At 38.8% G+C, this 19,864-nt stretch overlaps 1 long non-coding RNA gene and 1 pseudogene across 3 annotated transcripts in view; one reads left to right on the top strand and one right to left on the bottom strand.

Annotated features, from left to right (window-relative positions):
* Positions 1-3,014: 3,014 nt before the first annotated feature.
* LOC119871378 lies at positions 3,015-3,169 on the top strand (annotated as a pseudogene).
* Positions 3,170-5,654: 2,485 nt separating this feature from the next.
* The window catches only part of LOC111095117, a 106,951-nt gene continuing 92,741 nt past the window's right edge, over positions 5,655-19,864 (bottom strand). For all 3 annotated transcript variants that reach the window (XR_005356607.1, XR_005356608.1, XR_005356609.1), the window contains exons 3-7: positions 18,969-19,067; positions 16,359-16,513; positions 14,707-14,857; positions 6,420-6,497; positions 5,655-5,706 (exon numbers count right to left, since the gene is read on the bottom strand). This is a non-coding gene — a long non-coding RNA (uncharacterized LOC111095117). The remainder of the gene's footprint in view (positions 5,707-6,419; positions 6,498-14,706; positions 14,858-16,358; positions 16,514-18,968; positions 19,068-19,864) is intronic.

Below are 19,864 nucleotides of genomic sequence, written 5' to 3'. Positions count from 1 at the left end.
TTATTCTTTGACTATTGGAAAGAATGGACTATTAAAGCATCAGATCCTGAAATTTTATTTGTTGGGAATTTGTTGATTACGGATTACCAGTTTTTGAACTGTTCAGATTTTCTACTTTCTCATGATTCAGTCGTGGAGGTCCTATGTTTTCGGGAATTTATACTTTTCTTCTAGGTTGTTCCAATTTGTTGACTATATAATTGTGGCACTTTGTTATGATCTTTGTAATTCTGTAGTATTAGTTGTTTTCATTTCTGAATTATTTTTTATGAGTCTGACTAATGGTTTTCAGTTTTATTTATCTTTTCAAAGAACAAGCTTTTGGGGGTACCTGGGCAGCTCAGCCAGTTAAGTGTCTGCCTTTAACTCAGTTCATAATCCCAGGGTTCTGGGATTGAGCCTTAGATTGGGCTCCTGCTCAGCCAGGAATCTACTTTCCCTCTGCCACTTCTCCTGCTTGTGCTTGCTCTCTCTCTTAATCAAATAATAAAATTTTAAATAAAACTAAGAACTTTTTTTTTTTTTTAACTTTTCCGTTGTCTCTTTCCTTCTACTAACTTTGGGCTTTATTCTTCTTGTGTTCTTTACTTGAGATTTTTCTATTATTTTTAAGGTAAGCTTTAACACAATGAACATCCTTTTAGAACTGCTTTTACTGTATTCCATAAATTTTGCTATATCTTATCTCTATTTACCTTTGTCTCAAGTATTTTAAAATTTAACTTTTGATTTTTTTTTTTCTTTAACTCATTGGCTGTTCAAACCTGTTCCTTAATAGAAATGTATTGGTGAATTTTCTATTTTTTTCTTGTAATTTATTTCTAGCTTCATACCAATGTGTTGAGAAAAGATGCTTCATATTATTTTAATCTTAAATTTTCTAATATGGTTTTGTGGCCTAACATATGATCTATCCTGGAGAGTGTTCCAAGAGCACTTGAGAAGAATGTGTATTTTGTGGCTTCTGGATAGTAAATTCTCCATATGTTAAGTCCTCTGGCCTGATATGTCATTTAAAGTTGATGTTTCCATGTTGATTTTCTGTCTGGATGATATCAGCATTAATGAAACTATGGTATTAAAGTCCTCTACTCTTATAGTATTGCTAGGTCTTGCTTCAGGTCTGTTAATATCTGCTTTATATATTTAGGTGCTCTTATGTTGAGTGCATAAATATTTACAGATGTTATCTCCTGACTGCTGGGTTACCTCTTCCAAGAGAATTGTACATCCTATTGAATTTTATATTTCTACTTCTCTGAATGCCATCTAAAATAGTGACTTAATTACTTGCTTGTGTCCCATATTTTACAACTAGATGAGAGGTTGCAAAATTAAGTGCACTACATACAACAATTGAAAACACTTAGAATATAAATGTGTGTGTTGCCTTGTGTGTATGACTAAAATTTCAGCTAAAGAGTAGTCAAATCTTTTGCAGGGGTAAAAGTTGTTTGCTTATATGTGAATAACCAGGTTATAAAATTTCCCAAACATGGCATTTGGAGTGAGCAGCTTATATTAATAGATAAACTTTTTTTGAGCTGTGTTCTCCTTTGAAAAATAAAATGAAAACTCCAACCTTAGTTTGGATGGACACTGCCAGAGAACATGCTATTGGGCATATTCTAGTTAACTGAGATTACTTTTTTGCACACAGATTACTCTGACAAAGGAAAATGTGTATTGAAACAACTTGTGAGTTAATAAGGTAAAAATGGGTACAGTATTATATACTCAATAGATACCTTTATGGAATACATGGATTCCTGTGCCATATTCAATTTAGAGACAACCCTTCTTATCATAATCGTTTCATTATGAATACAGTAAAACTATTGGACTTATATTTGCCTAATACTGTATGATTTAATCACTGTCTTTCCTTTGATGGCATTTGCAACATTTTTTAAAGTATTACTTGATTTGCTGTATGTTTGAAACTATTGAAAGTTTTTTTACCCCAATAAGAATTAGTACATTATGTAGCCTTGATCCTAAAGTACAAATATTTTGCCCATATCATCAGCATTATTGACCGGAGTCCCATGCATGTGGAGTTAATTGAAAATCATAAAATCTAATCTTTGTAATCTAGGAGTGTAAAAATAAAAACATGGGCTCAGTAAACCAAAAATTGTCATATATTCATTTCCTGCAAATTTCCAAAGCTTTGCTAGAAAAAAAAATAAAGCATTACCTACAAAAAATGTTGAAGTCTATATTGAAAAAAAAAAACTATACAGCAGTGAGTTTAAGTTATTGTAATCTCCTTCCTTCCTCAAAGTGATATAAATCATAATGTCGATGAACCAGAGCTTCATTATTCTTTCAACATAAATAATAATGAGTTCTGGATGAGTAGGCAAGAGGATATTTATAAGACTATTTAAGTGCATTGATTTAGAGTAGTCAGTGAGCTCATAAAAGCACAGAAGACAACTGAAGGTAAATAGCAGGAAAGAGATATGGTAATTTAACACTGGGTTATTCTTTTGATGCTTGAAGGATATATACAGCGTATGGGTAAAGAATCAACACTGCCTCAGGAAAAGGAGGAAGAATTAGTCAAAGACTACAGTTAGACAAGATGAATAAGTCCTAGAGATCTGTACAGAATAGCACCTCTAGTCAACATAAGAGCTACTCTTCTAGCAAACTTTTCAATATACAATATTAAGTGTTGTTACCACAATGACCAAGAATAAAAATGGCAGGAGGAAACTTTTAGAGGTGATGGATATGTTAATGCATAGACTGTGGTGATGGTTTCACAGGTGGGTATTTATCTTCAAACTCATTGAGTTGTATACATTAAATATGGACAGCTTTTTTCAAAGGTATGAATGAATGCTGAGTTGGCTAATACTTCTCAAGTCCAAGCCAGCTGGTCTATTAAATGGTCTGATGAATTAAAGTTAATAAATAATAAGTTAATAAATTTTCTCAAATATATTTCATATATACATGAGAACAAGAGTAAATTTTTTTTTTTTTCAAATAGAGATCCTACTAGCTTTGCACTGTGGCAGTATCATAGCCAATGAGGTTTACCTGAGGCGTGATTATTGCTAATTGAAAATAGAGATCCTACTTTTGGTCTTTTTCATTCCTTCTGTAATTTCTACTCCAGATAAAGACATGACATGTTTTTGTCATAACTGTTGTTTTGTGTGACACAATATTTGTGAGTTAAGGATCATAATTTATAATTTTATAGCTGAATATTTAATAGATGAGAAACTAAATAACCTATACATACTATTTTCTTGTTAAAAAAAAGAAAGCCTTCTTAAGGCTTCAAGAAATTAAGCATGGTTTCATAGTGACTGAATGAGGAAAAAGTTGAGCATTACTACTTTTGAATGCATGAATAAGGTCAGTTAGTGAGGATTTGAATGTCCTATGGTTATTCTTCCTCAAATCCTTAAGGAAAATTTTAAAAGTTCACTTGTAATCTACAGTAAATGGATCCAGAAATATCCAGAGGGGCTCCAGGGCTTATTCAGACCACCATTTATTTCCCCAGCAAACAGTGCCTCCTATTGGGATAGGATAACTCCAGTAAAGGCTCTTCTCTCTTAGAAATGACTCTATAGACCCTTAATCATAGATTGAGTGGCTGGTTTATAATTCAGCAGTTGTTGACCTGAGGAAAAAAAAATGCCTATATTTGAATCTAGGACCCTGCATAAGCACTACTGGTACCTTCATGCATATCAGAAGCAAAGGTGGTATGGCACAAATTCATGATAATGAACCTTGTATTAACAGTATATAAATAGATATGGCCAGAATTCTCTTCAGTTGACTAGTTTAATTAAAGCATAGGCATGGGGCAGCTGGGTGGCTCAGTGGTTGAACATCTACCTTTGGCTCAGGTTGTGATCCCAGGGTCCTGGGATGGAGTCTGGCATCAGGCTCCCTGCCTGCTTCTCCCTCTGCCTATTTCTCTGTGTCTCTCATGAATAAATAAATAAAATCATTTAAAAAAATCAGGCAAAATATAATGGAGGCCCCATATGGAAAACTAATCTTAATAATTTAAAATGAAACATTTTTATTATACATGTGTATAAATATGAAATTAATACTCCTCATCTTACAGAGAACTCAAATAAGGTTCTAAGAATCCCATGCCATATAGGTCTCTGCTGATACTAAGTTACTGGGACCACACACAATTCACCAACAAGTCATACAACCATGAAAGGGTAACTTTTTTTTTTTTTTTTCTGTAAAATAACCCAGAAGTAATCAACAGGCTGAAAGAGTATTCACAATGTGGAAAACACATCCTTAGGTATGAGAAATCAAAACTTTTTTTTTCATTGAGTAGTGAAAAAAATCGAAAGAAAAACACAAGAAGCAGTAAATCAAAATCTTTTTTAAAATGATTTTTCTATTACAAAGCAAATTCCTAGTCAGAATATTAAACCTACAACAAAATTACCAAGGTATTTATCAATAAGAAGTATTACCTCAAGAGCTCTGTGTTGGTTTCCTATTAGTGCTGTAACAGATTACCATAAATTAATTCTCTGGTAGTTCTGGAAGTCAGAATTCTGAAATGGTTTACACAAGGCTAAAATATCAATGTCATTTGGTATCTATTTTTTCTGAAGGCTCCAAGGAAGAATCCATTTGCTTATCTTTTTCAACTTCTAGAGGCCTGCCCTGTATTGCTGGGTTGTAGCCCCACATCAGACAAATATGTTTCCATTAGATGAATCTGATTGTGACTCTTCTCTTTCTTAGAAGAACCCTGGTGATGGCACTAAGGTTAGATAATCCAGGATAGTATCCCATCTCAAGATCCTAAATGCAATCAAATTAAAAAAATAAATAACTTTTTTGCCACGCAAGATAACATTCACAGATCTAAAGATCAGAAGTGGTCACCTTTGGGATACCATTACTCTGCCTACCACAAGCTCATCGCACTGCTTATTATGGAAAACAAAACAGTACCCTAGAGTGTTGTACAGGGAAAAAGCGCTGGATCTAAGCTCTGGCTCCGCTAGTATCTCACGGACACCTTGTGACAACTTCTATACATCACTAATTCTACGTATGTCTCCTTTTTCTAAGCAGTATAATCAAATGAGGTAACCTAGTGAAAGCGTTCTGCAAAGTATAACCTCATTTATAAAAAGAGGTAGGGCTTTATTCTGAGCTACACCACTAGTATATCTGGGCCTCTTCTCGTTTTCAAATGTAGTTTGGGACTGGAATTAATAGATAATTAGGCAATCCATCCAGCTGTGAAGTTCTTTTTAAAATACATGAATGAGGACCATTTTTTTATATAATCTACATTTTTAAAGCTATTTGCAGTACTTCCAGTCCAAATTTGTTGCTGCTATGATTGAACATTTGCATCTGTGAATGAACACATTCAGAAAAGAGAGCCTACTACCTTCAAAGCTGTTAGCTTCATGTGTAATCCTGTCTGAATGATAAAACATTTATTTTATGTTGAATGGGCATCTGTCTTCCTGTTGCATCCCCTTGGATGTGGTGATAACATATTTTTAACAATGTCATGGGAGGGGCCCCTGGGTGGTACAGTCAAGCATTTAACTCTTGGTTTTGGTTCAGGTCATGATCTCATGATCCTGAGGTGGAGCCCACGTTGGGTTCTGCACTCAATGTTGAGATCATCTCCTCCTTCTGCCCCTCGGCCTACTCACACGAGTGCTCTCTCTAAAATTAAAAAAAAAAAAAATTATCCTAGGAAGTTGTACAATCATTATCGAAGGCATTTTTATATATGTTCTGAAGACAGATATTGCTCAAAAAAGATAAATTTTTAAATTTGCAGTGGAAATAGAAACCCATTTAATTTGTTATTGCAACTGCATTTTGATCCATTCCATTTAGATACACAAATGTTTTATGAAAGTCAACTACTTCCATTGAACTCTTCACCCTGTATTGTACCTTTTGGACCATTTTACTGAGATAAAAAAGCTTATTCTAGCAAATGAGATCACTGAGTAGGTTAGTAACAATTTTTCCTCAAATAGTTGCTTGTTTATGTAATACTTCTTGACTTGAAAATTTGTAGCTCCTCTGGTCGTTAATAAACACATTTTTTGTTCAATATTTCCTGGTTTTAACTTCAAGGATTCGATAATTGTCAAAGTTACTGTTGTTAAAAGTATTACCTTTTATTTTAGTGTTTTCACAGATAATGTTGGTCAGTATTATTACAAAATAAAAAGTAAATCCCATACACCATTTGCCAATTCCTTCTAATGGTCACATATTGTATAAGTACAGTATATTACAGCTAAAATCCACCAATTACATCAATTCTATTCAGGTTTCACAATCTTTACATGCATTCTGTGTGTATGTATATTCTGTGCAGTTTTCACATGTGTACATTTGTGTGACCAGCAGAAGAGGTTTACCTCTATTGTGCTACCCCTCGGGCTCCCCACAGGCATCATCTTGTCCTGTTCTTGCTCCTCTCCTTCTTCCATCTTTTTCTGACACAGTTGCCAGTGAAGAAAGGAAATATTTTCAATAAATTATGTTAGAAAAACTAGATAAACATACACCAAAAAGCAAAACAAAACAAAAACTTTATCACATACAAAATACAAATGAACTTTATTCCGAATGGATCATAGACCAAAAGATTGGAGTTAAGCTATCAAACTGCTAGAAGAAAAATGGGTTGGAAATTTACTTTTTGCCTCATAATATAAATTACAGATACTAAACATAAAATATAAAACCCTAAAAATATTAGAAAATTAAATGTTCAAAACTTAAAGGATAAAAACCCATTTAACAAGCTAAAATATGAAGGCATCCTATAAGAACAACTATTGGACAAAAATTTAATTACATAATATTAAACTTTTATAAAAGTATATCAAGAACAAGTTTTTTTTTCCAAAGTAGTAATAAACTGAGGAAAATATTTAAGACCCATGTGAGAAAAAATTATTTAAAAAATGGAATGAAAAAATGACCCAATAATTGGAAAAGTTTTAAACAAACCATTAAAAATGTATTAAAATTACTTTTAAATATAAGCAAATATTTAACCTCACATGCTATCAGGGAAATAAAAAGAAAATTTCTTCCTCAATCACACAATAAAGGAAAAATGAAGAAAAAGATAGGTTTAAAATATTTGGTAATTCTAAGAACTGGCTAAAGTGGAAGCCTGTATCTACCCTCCCCTTTACCCATTTTGCCCGTCACCTCCTTCCCCTGACAATCATCAGTTTTTTCAATTTATGTGGATAATTCTGTTTATCTGTTCCTTAGATCTCACATGTGATTGAAATCATATGGTATGTCTTTCTCAGCCTGACTTAATTCACTTAGTGTAATAAAATCTAGGTCCACCCATATTGTCACAAATGGCACAGTCTCGTCCTTTCTATGGCTGTGTGATTATCCACGACCTACATATCACATCTTCCTTATCTGTTAATCAATTGATGGACACTTAAGTTGCTTCCTTTTCTGGGCTACAGTGTATACTGCTGAAATAACCAGGAGTGCGTGCATCTTTTTGAATTAGTGCTTACATTTTCTTTGGGTAAATGTCCAGTAGCAAAATTACTGGATCCTATGGTATTTCCATTTATCATTTTTTGAGAAAACCCCAAACTATTTATCATAATGGTTGTATCACTTTGCAATCCCATCAACAGTAAGTACATGAGGGCTCCATTTTCTCCATATCCTCGCCAAAACCGGTTTGTCTTTGATGTTAGCCATTCTCACAGGTGTAATGTGAGGTTTCCTTTTGGTTTTGATTTGCATTTCCCTGAGGATGAGTGATGTTGAGCATCTTTTCGCGTGTCTATTGGCCATCTGGGTGTCGTCTTTGGGAAAATATCCATTCAGGTCCTCTGTCCATTTTTTAATCAGATGGGATTCGTGTGTGTGTGTGTGTGTGTGTGTGTGTGTGTGTGTGTGTGTGTTGAGTGTGGAAGTTCTGCATGTACTTTGGAAATCAACCCCTTATGATATACATCCTTTGCATATATGTTCTCCCATTTAATAGGCTGCTTCTTTGTTTCATTGTTTTTTTATGCTGTACAGAATGTTTTTGTTTTGACATAGTCTCAATACTTTATTTTTGCTTTTGTTTCCCTTGCTGTGGGAGACACACGTAGAAAAATGTTTCTAGAGTCCATGTGTCAGAAATTACTGCCTATGTTCCCTTATATGGTTTTCGTGGTTTCAGGCTTTACATTTAGGCCTTTAATCCATTTTGAGTTTATTTTTATGTGTATGGCATAAGAAAATAGTCCTGTTTCATTTGTCCAGTATTCTCAGCACCATTTGTGGAAGATACTGTCTTTTTGCCATTATATATTCTTAACTCCTATGTCATAGATTAATTGATAAGCATGAGTTTATTATTTCAGCTTTCTTAAACTTAGGTGTGTGGCCTGACATGTGCTCTATTCTGGAGGTTGTTCTGTGTGCATTGAAAACCATGTGTATTCTGTAGGCTTTGGATAGAATATTCTGTATCCATCATTTCTTTGTATGTTTTTTAATTGGAATTGGATTTGGCAACATTAGTATAATACCCAGTGGTCATCCTGTCCCCTGCCCATCACCCAGTCACCCCATCCCCCGCTCTCCTCCCCTTCCACTACCCCTTGTTCATTTCCCAGAATTAGGAGCCTCTCATGGTTTGTCACCCTCTCTGATATATCCCACTCATTTTCTCTCCTTTCCCTTTAATCCCTTTCACTGTTTATTATATTCCCCATATGAGTGAAACCATGTGATGATTGTCCTCCTCTGATTGACTGACTTTACTCAGCATAATACCCTCCAGTTCCAACCACATCAAAGCAAATGGTGGGTATTCGTCATTTTTCGTGGCTAACATTCCATTGTATACATAGATCACTTCTTCCTTATCCGTTCATCTGTCGATGGACACAGAGGCTCCTTCCACAGTTTGGCTATTGTGGACATTGCTGCTAGAAACATCGGGGTGCAAGTGTCCTACCGTTTCACTGCATCTATATCTTTGGGGTAAATCCCCAACAGTGCAATTGCTGGGTCGTAGGGCAGGTCTATTTTTAACTCTTTGAGGAACCTCCACAAAGTTTTCCAGAGTGGCTGCACCAGTTCACATTCCCACCAACAGTGCAAGAGGGTTCCCCTTTCTCCACATCCTCTCTGACATTTGTTGTTTCCTGCCTTATTAGTTTTCACCATTCTCACTGGTGTGAGGTGGGATCTCATTGTGGTTTTGGTTTGTATTTCCCTGATGGCCAGTGATGCGGAGCATTTTCTTACATGCTTGCTGGCCATGTGTAGGTCTTCTCTGGTGAAATGTCTGTTCATGTCTTTTGCCCATTTCATGATTGGATTGTTTGTTTCTTTGCTGTTGAGTTTAATAAGTTCTTTATAGATCTTGGATGCTAGCCCTTTGTCAGGTCATTTGCAAATATCTTCTCCCATTCTGTAGGTTGTCTTTTAGTGTTGTTGACTGTTTCCCTCACTGTGCAGAAGCTTTTTATCCTGATGAAGTTCCAATAGTTCATTTTTACTTGTTTCCCTTGTCTTCATAGATGTGAATTGAAAGAAGTTGCTGTGGCCAAGTTCAAAAAGGCTGTTGCCTGTGTTCTCCTCTAGGATTTTGATGGATTCTTGTCTCGCATTTAGATCTTTCATCCAAGTTTATCTTTGTGTGTGGTGTAAGAGAATGGTCTAGCTTCATTCTTCTGCATGTGGATGTCCAATTTTCCCATCACCATTTATTGAAGAGACCGTCCTTTTTCCAGTGGATAATCTTTCCTGCTTTGTCAAATATTAGTTGACCATAGCGTTGAGGGCCTATTACTGGGTTCTCTTTTCTGTTCCATTGATCTATGTGTCTGTTTTTTTTGTGCCAGTACCACACTGTCTTGATGATCACAGCTTTGTAGTACAACCTGAAATCCGGCATTGTGATGCCCCCGGCTCTGGTTTTCTTTTTCAATATTCCCCTAGCTATTCAGGGTCTTCTCTGATTCCACACAAATCTTGAGATTATTCGTTCCAGTTTTGTGAAGAAAGTCTGTGGTATTTTGATAGGGATTGCATTGAGTGTGTAAATTGCCCTGGGTAGCATAGACATTTTCACAATATTAATTCTGCCAATCCATGAGCCTGGAATATTCTTCCAGCTCTTTGTGTCTTCCTCAATTTCTTTCAGAAGCTTTCTGTAGTTTTTAGGGTATGGATCCTTTACTCCATTGGTTAGGTTTATTCCTAGGTTTCTTAGGCTTTTGGTACAATTGTAAATGGGATTGATTCCTTAACTTCTCTTTTTCAGTCTCATCATTAGTGTATAGAAATGCCACTGTTTTCTGGGCATTGATTAACCTGCCACACTGCCGAATTGTTGTATGAGTTTTAGCAATTTTGGGGTGGAGTCTTTTGGGTTTTCTATGTACAGTATCATGTCATCTGAGAAGAGGAAGAGTTTTTCTTCTTTGCCAATGTGAATGCCTTTTATTTATTTTTGTTGCCTGATTGCTGAGGCTAGGACTTCTAGTACTATGTTGAATAGCAGTGGTCAGAGTGGACAATCCTTCGTGTTCCTGATCTTAGGGGAAAGGCTCCCATTGTTTCCCTATTGAGAATTATATTTGCTATGGGCTTTTCATAGATGGCTTTGAAGATGCTGAGGAATGTTCCTCTATCCTACATTCTGAAGAGTTTTGATCAGAAATGGATGATGTATTTTGCCAAATGCTTTCTCTGCATCTATTGAGAGGATCACATGGTTCTTGTTTTTTTTCTCTTGTTGATGTGATCTATCACGCTGTTTTACAAGTGTTGAACCAGCCTGGAATCCCAGGAATAAATCCCACTTGGTCATGGTGAATGATCTTCTTAATGTACTGTTGGATCCTATTGGCTAGTATCTTGTTGAGAATTATTGCACCTGTGTTCATCAGGGATATTGGTCTATAATTCTCCTTTTTGGAGGGGTCTTTGTCTGGTTTTGGAATTAAGGTGATGTTGGCCTCATAACACCAGTTTGGAATATTTCATCTCTTTCTGTCTTTTGGAGTAGCTTTAGTAGAATAGGTATTGTTTCTTCTTTAAATGTTTGATAGAGGGATCCCTGGGTGGCGCAGTGGTTTAGCGCCTGCCTTTGGCCCAGGGCGCGATCCTGGAGACCTGGGATCGAATCCCACGTCAGGCTCCCGGTGCATGGAGCCTGCTTCTCCCTCTGCCTGTGTCTCTGCCTCTCTCTCTCTCTCTCTGTGACTATCATAAATAAATAAAAATTAAAAAAAAAAATTAAAAAAAAAATAAATAAATAAATAAATGTTTGATAGAATTCCCCTGAGAAGCCATCTGGCCCTGGACTTTTGTGTGTCAGGAGGTTTTTGGTGACTGCTTCGATTTCCTCCCTGGTTATCAGCCTGTTCAGGTTTTCTATTTCTTCCTGTTCCAGTTTCGGTAATTTGTGAATCTCCAGAAATGTATCCATGTCTCCTAGATTGCCTAGTTTATTGGCATATAGCTGCTCATAATACGTTTTTAGAATCATTTGTATTTCCTTGGTATTGGTTGTGATCTCTCCTCTTTCATTAATGATTTTATTAATTTGTCTTTCTCTTTAAGAAGGCGGGTTAATGGGATCCCTGGGTGGCACAGCGGTTTAGCGCCTGCCTTTGGACCAGGGCGCGATCCTGGAGACCCGGGATCGAATCCCACGTCAGGCTCCTGGCATGGAGCCTGCTTCTCCCTCTGCCTATGTCTCTGCCTCTCTCTCTCTCTCTCTCTCTGTGTGACTACCATAAATAAAAAAAAAAGAAAAGATATGCCATTAACCCGCCTTCTTTATGTTATTAATTCTTTCAAAGAACCAACTCCTGGTTTTATTGACCTGTTCTACAGTTCTTCTGGTCTCTATCTTTATTAACTCTCTTCTTCTGCTTGGTGTAGGTTATACTTGCTGTTCTTTCTCCAGTTCCTTTAGGTGGGAGGTTAGCTTGTGTATTTGAGTTTTTTCCAATTTTTTTGAGGGAGGCTTGTATTGCCATGTATTTCCCTCCCAAAGATTTTGAACGGTTGTGTCTTCACTTTTATTAGTTTCCATGAATCTTTTTAATTCTTCTCTAATTTCCTGGTTGACTCATTCATCTTTTAGCAGGATGCTCTTTCACCTCCATATGTTTGAGTTTCTTGCAAATTTCTTGTGATTGAGTTCTAATTTAAAGCATTGTGGTCTGAAAATATGCAGGGGACAATCCCAACTCTTTGGTATCAGTTGAGACCTGATTTCTGACCCAGTATGTGGTGTATTGTTGAGAAAGTTCCATGTGCACTTAAGAAGAATGTATATTCAGTTGTGTTCGGATGCAAAATTCTGTATGTATTTGTGAAATCCACCTGGTCCAGTGTATCATTTAAAGCTCTTGTTTCTTTGATGACATTTTACCGAGAAGATCTGTCATTTGCAGAATATGCCATGTTGAAGTCTCCTACACTTAAGTATTATTATCTAAGTATGTCTTTACTTTGGTCATTAATTGATATACTTGGCAACTTCCACATTAGGGGCATAAATATTCATGATTGTTAGGTCCTCTTGTTAGATAGATACTTTAAGTATGATACAGTATCCCTCTTCATCTCTTACTACAGTCTTTGGGATAAACTTTAGTTTATCTGATAGGAGGATTGCTACCCCTGCTTTCTTCTGAGGACCATTTGAATGGTAAATAGTTCTCCACCCTTTCATTTTCAGGCTGGAGGTGTTCCTAGGTCTAAAATGTGTCTCTTGTAGACAGCAAATAGATGGGTCTTGCTTTCGTATCCAATCCAATACCCTGCGTCTTTTGATGGGATCATTTAGCCTATTCATGCTCAGAGTTACTATAGAAAGATGCAAATTTAGTGTCCTCCTAATACCTATTCAGTCCCTGTTTTTGTGGCTTATTTCTTTGGACTTTGTCTTTCTTTTACAGGGTCCCCCTTAATGTTTCTTGCAGAGCTGGTTTGGTGGTCACATATTCTTTCAGTTTCTGCCTGTCTTGGAAACTATCTCTCCTTCTATTCTAAATGAGAGCCTTGCTGGATAGAGTATTCTTGGCTGCAGGTTCATCTTATTTAGGACCCTGAATATATCCTGACAGCCCTTTCTGGCCTGCCAGGTCTCTGTGGAAAGGTCTGCTGTTAGCCTATTACTTCTCCCCATAAAGGTTAGGGATTTCTTGTCTCTTGCTGCTTTAAGGATTTTCTCTTTATCTTTGTAATTTGCAAGTTTCACTACTAAATGTCGAGGTGTTGAATGCTTTTTATTGATTTTTTTTTTTTTGGGGGGGGGGAACCTCTTTATCTCCTGGATCTGAATTCCTGTTTCCCTCCCAAATTAGGGTAGTTCTCAGCTATGATTTGTTCAAATATGTTTTCTGAGCCTGTGTCCCTCTTGGTGTTCTCTGGAACCCCAATTATACATAGATTTTTCCTTCTCTGGCTATCATTTATTTCCTTCAACCTTTCCTCATGGTCTCTTAACTGGTTTTTTGTTTTGTTTTGTTTTGTTTTGTTTTTTCCCCTCAACTTCCTTGCCATCAACTTGTCTTCTATGTCACTGTTTCTTCTACTTCATTAACCCCTGTCATTAGGACCTCCAGTTTGGATTGCATCTCATTTAACTGATTTTTAATTTCGGCCTGATTAGATCTAAATTCTGCAGTCATGAAGTCTCTAGAAGCCTTGATGCTTTTTTCCAGAGCTATCAGTAGCTTTATAAATGTGCTTCTGAAGCTTTCTGACATCGTATTGTAATCCAAATTCTGTAACTCTGTGGCAGAGAGTATTGTTTCTGATTCTTTTGTGGTGAGTTCTTCCTTCTAGTCATTTTGCTCTGTGCAGAGTGGCTATATGAGTGGGCTGAATCAAGACTACCAACCACAATCTAAGTAAATTTCACCCTAGATGATTTTGACGAGGTCAGAGACCAGAACGAAATAATACAAAAGGACCACTAAAGTGAAAAATTAATTTTAAAATAAAGTAGAAAAAAAAAAAAAGAATCGCAAAGAAGAAGAGGAAAAAAAGGGAGAAGAAAAGAAAAGAGGGAAAAACACAAGAAGAATGGCAGGGGGTACTGGGAGATGGTGGTGGTGAGGAAGTTATAGTGGAGGGAGAGAGTAGTCTACCTGAGGGGTCCTAGAGGGCGATCCTCTTGGTTCTGAGTGTATTCAGTTCTGTATGTTAGGCGATGATCAGTCCCAGATTTATATAAACCAGCAATACTTGTAGAGAGCCCCACCACTGACCATCAGAACATACAGGAGATAAAAGAGGGGCAGGATGGGAAGGAAGAGAGAATATAACCTCACAGAATGAACCTGCACGGTATACCCCTTGGTTGTGGGTGCTGCTGGTCATGTTTTAGAAGGAATTAACTTCCCCCCCATCATAGAACAAAGTGAGCAGAGAAAACAAAAACCACAAAAGTATCTTGTATATCTCCCAAAATTAGGTTGAGTATGTTGAAGGGAATTTTAGAAATGGAAAATATATCTAGGACCTGAAATTGTAGAAATACAAAAGCCAAGAAGGAAGAATCTTAAAAACCAAGAGCTGGTAAAATATTGTAGTTAAAGGGGGAAAAGAGGAAAAATACGGAAATTTATAGTCTGATAATAAAACGAGTTATCCTGGAAAACCGGGGGGTAAAGGAGGGGTACTCACCGGTTCTATATAGTGTAAATCCCTCTACTTTCCCTGGAGCTTCTCAGCGCTGCTGCGTTGGGAACTTGCTCCTCCCCGACCTCCCAGCGGGTCTCTGGGGGAGGGGCTGCCGCTGGTCTCAGGTGTGTGCACCTGGGGAGATGCCTCGTCCCTGCCGGGTGCAGCTCAGGTGAGCTGTGGATGCGGGAGGCCCTGTCCCCTGGGACCCTGCCCTCCCCCACCCCCACCCCCTCCCCGTGGAACATGGAGGAGCGACCACACCGGGGCCAGGTCTCCAGCTCCAGGGTCAGCTCCCCGCCAGTAACACACTGGCCTGGGTGCTGGGGCCGGAGTGCTGTTCATGGCTGGGTGCCCGGCACATGGAGGGTCCTCTCTGCCTGAGTCCCTGCCCCCCAGCAGGGGGGTCCTCACCCTCCCCCCACCCCCACTGCCCTCCCTGGCAGGGAGGAGAATCCTGGCTGTGTCCCCACAGGTGCTCTGGGATCCGGGCCCTATGCTGCTGGACCCACTTGGGGCTGCCTCCTCCCAGGGATCAGGGCTCAGCCCCCTCCTCCTGCAGACCCCGTCTCCAGGGATGGGGCTCAGCCTCCTCTGCCAGGAGCTCTCCCCCCCCCCCCCCCCCCAAAGGATCGGGGCTCAGCCCCTCTGCCCGGAGCCCTCCCCCACCCCAGGGATCGGGGCTTAGTCTCCTCCTCCCGCAGACCCCGTCTCCAGGGATCCGGGCTCAGCCCCCTCCGCCCACCCCTCCCCGCCCTCCTACCTCGTGAGAGGCGAACCCCTTGTCCGAGTGGCGCCAGGCTGCAGTCCGGGGGGCAGCGGGGGGCCCCGGGGGCGAGGCCCCTCCGGCCGAGGTCGAGCAGGTTAACCGTGGCCTCACCTGGACAGGCCCCTCCCCGAGCCCCTCCCCGAGCCCCTAAGCTGCTTTCCTTTTTGCTGCCCGCAAACCTGGCTCTCCCCTTGGCCGTACTTTCTGGGGCTGCTGCACTCTCAGCTCGAAAACGCCCCCGCAAGGTCTGTGTCCAGGGAAAACGCGGTCCCCGAGAAAGACACTGAAAGGTCGCCTCTGTCTCTGCTTTCACAGGTATGGGGGCAAGTCCTAGGAAAGGCCGCAGCCCACACCCACCCCGATTGTGCCCCTGAGCACTTCCCGCAAGCGCTTCCTCTCGGAACCCGTGTGTGTCCCTCAAGGACACGGTTTCACGGCTGATTTTCCTGCCCGGATGGTCTCTCCGTTGATAAAAGTGGATGTTAAAATCCCCCACTACTAAAATATTGTTTTCGATTTCTTTGCCAAATCTTTTTTCCTTGATTCAATCCCTTGATCATTATGCACTGCCCTCCCATGCCTCTTGCTACAATCTATTTTAAAGTCTATTTTGTCTGATAGAAGTATTGCTACCCTTTTTTTTTCTTTTTTCTTTTTTTTTTTTTTTTTCGTTTCCATGTATATGGTGAATGGTTTTCCACCCTTTCACTTAAGTTCTGTAAGCTACGTCTCTCTATCTGAGGTGAATTTCTCATAAGCAGCATATAGATGGTTCTGGTTTTTCATCCATTCTGCTACCCTGTGCCTTTTGAATGAAGTGTTTGGTCCATTTCCATTTAAAGAAATTACTGATAGGTACGTACTTAGTGCCACACTGTTAACCTACCTTCTGGTTGTTGTGCGGGTAGCTCCCTTTTCCTTTATTTTTCTCTTCTCCTCTTTGTGATTGATGAGTTTCTGTAGTGTTTGGCTTTCTTCCCTTTTTTGTGTATCTCTTAAGATTTTAGATTTGTGGTTGCCATGAGGTTTATATACAACACCCTAGGTATATGATAGTCTCTATTAAGTTGAAGTTCAAATACATTTTAAGTTTTCTTTTTACTTCCCTTTTATATGTATACTGTCATCTTTTCTCTCTTGTTTTTACATCTGATCATGGCATTCTTTTCCACTTAAGATGTACCTTTAACATTTGTTGTAAATCTGGTTTAGTGGTGAAAAAGTCTTTAAACTTTTGTCTCCTTCAATTTTAAATGATACGCATGCTACACCTTCCTGGCCTACAAATTTTCTGCTGAAAAAGCAGTAGTCTTCAAGGGTACAAGGGTAAACATAATATTTTATTTTACTTTTCTCTTTCTATTTTTAAAATTCTATTGACCCTTTGACACTTGAATCATGTGTGGCAGTGTGGACCTCCTCGTGTTTATCTTGTTTGGAATGCTCAGTGCTTCTTCAACCTGGAAATTTAGTTCTTCCCCTGGATTAGGGAAGTTTTCAGCTATTATTTCTTAAAGTAAGCTATATGCCTCTTTCTCTATTCCTTTAATGGGATCCCTAAAACATTAGGTGAACCACATTGATGTTAAAGAAATCCCTTAACCTATTTTATTGTTTAAAAATTCTTTTCTCAAAAAAAAAGAAATAAAATAAGGGCAGCCCAGGTGGCTCAGCAGTTTAGCACCACCTTCAGCCCAGGGCCTGATCCTGGAGACCCGGGATCGAGTCCCACGTCGGGCTCCTGGTGCATGGAGCCTGCTTCTCCCTCTGCCTGTGTCTCTGCCTCTCTCTCTGTCGCCCTGTCTCACGGAGTTCTTTTTCTCTTCTCTCCAGCTTAGTGAGCATCTTTACAATTATTACTTTAAATTTTTTATCCGGTATAGTGCCTATCTCCATTTCATTTTGTTCTTTTTCTGAGGCTTTGTCTTATTCTTTTTTGGAACATTCTCTGTGTGTTTCTATGGATTTGTGGAAGAGCTACTTCTCCTAATCCTGAAGGAATGGTCTCATGGATGGTTGTTCTCTACTTAGACTGTAGATACTTGGTGAATTCACTGGCTGTTTGGAGCTGCGGCTGTCCCGGGCTGGGGTTCCTAGAGCTTCATACACACTGGGCACCCTGGAACAACAGCTTAGGCTGAAGCAGGTACAAGCTAGGGGGTCCCAGGATTCTCTATGCTGAAAGCACTCTGGCTGGCTAGCTGCAATTAAAGTGGAGTCACGTTGAGGGTTCCTGATGGGGTGGCTAGAACTGTTGCAGGCATGGGCCAGGGGTTTCTAGGGTACTCTATGCAGGGGGCACTCTGATGGCTGGAATGAAAGAAGACATCAGCCAGAAGGTACCAGAGCACTCAGCACCAGGGATGCCTTAGCAATCTGCCTAAATCCAAAACGGTGAGGGCCTGGAGTGTTCTATTGTGCTTTTTACCTATGTCACCTTGGCAAAAAAGTCGTCTAGAGCTATGGTGAATTCTAACCAGGACTGTCTCAGTGTCCATGGTCCTATGGCAGCTTTGGGGTAGCCGGGGTTGCTGTGGGCGAAGGGCCCTGGAATCACTGAGGTGGCAGGCTGGTTATGGTGCCTGGACTGTGCATTGGTCTATGCTTTCAAGGGAGAGCAGTGGAGACTGTCAGCCCCTCCCCTAGGAGAGAGTTTCAGCAGCTCTTGGTTTGATAGAGTTCTAGAACTGGCTCTTTTATATGCTCACTGTTCTTTTAAATAGTCAGGGGTTTTTTGTGCATCAGGGCAGTTGTGGTCCTATTAAAAATCATAGAAAATTCATATGGTCTGATTCCATTTATAAAGAAAATCACACTTATCACAAAACAAGATTTTTTCATCAATGATCACTTATAGTTTTACTGAACTTCTCTATAGCTATGTGTGTGATTGTATTCAAAACTTGGTCAATATATTTTAAATACCCGTTTACCATCCTGTAACACACTAAGTGGGAAAATGTATTTCATATAATCACTGTCAATCCATTATAACTCTTTCTTGAATTGATTTTTTTTTTTTTTTAGAAGTTAGAATGATAAGAGGTATCTAATCTCAGGAGATAAAGAAAATCATACATACTGCATGACTGTATACCACCTGCAAAATTCTAAGAATCAGTCAACGTTTTAGCAATATATTGTAAAAATATGTGATATGTGATAGGGCAAGCATGTTTGTTTAAGTGCGAAAGACAAGTTTCGTTTGAAAATAACAAATTAGAATTTAAAGGAATGCAAACTTCACCTCCACTGTTGTTTCATTCAGGAATACCAGTTTGTATGATAAAGGATTTTCAAACGTGTTAGGCTTTTAATATACAATAAGAATTTGACTTTACTGCTCATCTCGCTTATAATCTCTGCCTCGAGGCTACAAAAACATTCTACTTTAGACTTGAATAAAAATGATAAATGTAAGATATTAAAAGTCAGATGAGAAGTTTCTATATAACGGAGTCTAATCAAAAGGGAAACTATTCTTTAGTCAGCTTACCAGATAAGTCCTAAACTTGGGAATAAGCTTTAGGAGGTTTAATAATGTCAAAGCTTTTCACGTTGCCACCTGATAGAGAAGAAATTGCCATAAAAGCTCCTAGAAAGAAAGTCAAACAGATGCTCAATTCCTGAATTTAAGAAAATGCTTAATTTAAAAGTGTATTTAACACCTTTTAATTTTCATTGGTAAAAAGCCTAACTTTAAAAAAATCTTTTTCTTTCTTTTATCATCACCTGCTGCCTTCGTGTTCCCTTGGAAAAGTAAAGCTTAATGAGATATTCTTGTGGAACAATAGAGTTTCTTAAAAGAAAATTAGAATGCTTTCTCCTGAAGGGATTTACAGATTAATTTGCACAATCACCTCAATATAAGGGAGGAAATGAAAGAAAAAAAAATGGAAAGAATTTCACCCCCATGTGTTAAATTATACAGAGAGCCTTAGCTGCCTTTTTTCAATGTGGACTATTCCAGGTTTTGTGTGTGTGTGTGTGTGTGTGTGTGTGTGTGTGTGTGTGTGTGTGCAGGTGGCTCACTACTCAGTCAGGAAGGACAGGTAAGCATCAGCAGCAGAATGGAGGCTGGCAAACATTTAAGTCACGCTTAAAGTAGAGTGTAACTCTCTAGCTCTATTTTTTTTTTTTAATTTTGTTTAGCCTTTGCTAAGGGCTGATGGGAGGAAAAAAGGCATAAGATTTTTAGAACTTATCTGTGATTAATACCCCTCCTGGTATATACACAGGCATACAGCTTTGTATGACAGCTTACGCCAAATCCAGGGACACACTCCCTCCATCCCCTACACACACAGCTAGTGAGAGGGGGAAAAACACAAAACAAAAATAGACTACCTGTTTCACAAATGACCTCAATAATCTCTATGTACATGAACAGTA

Source organism: Canis lupus, chromosome 3, assembly GCF_011100685.1.
Source record: "Canis lupus familiaris isolate Mischka breed German Shepherd chromosome 3, alternate assembly UU_Cfam_GSD_1.0, whole genome shotgun sequence".
NCBI classification, from domain to species: Eukaryota; Metazoa; Chordata; class Mammalia; order Carnivora; family Canidae; genus Canis; species Canis lupus.
Note: the sequence above shows the minus strand (reverse complement) of the source record. Positions and strands in the feature narration are given on the sequence as shown.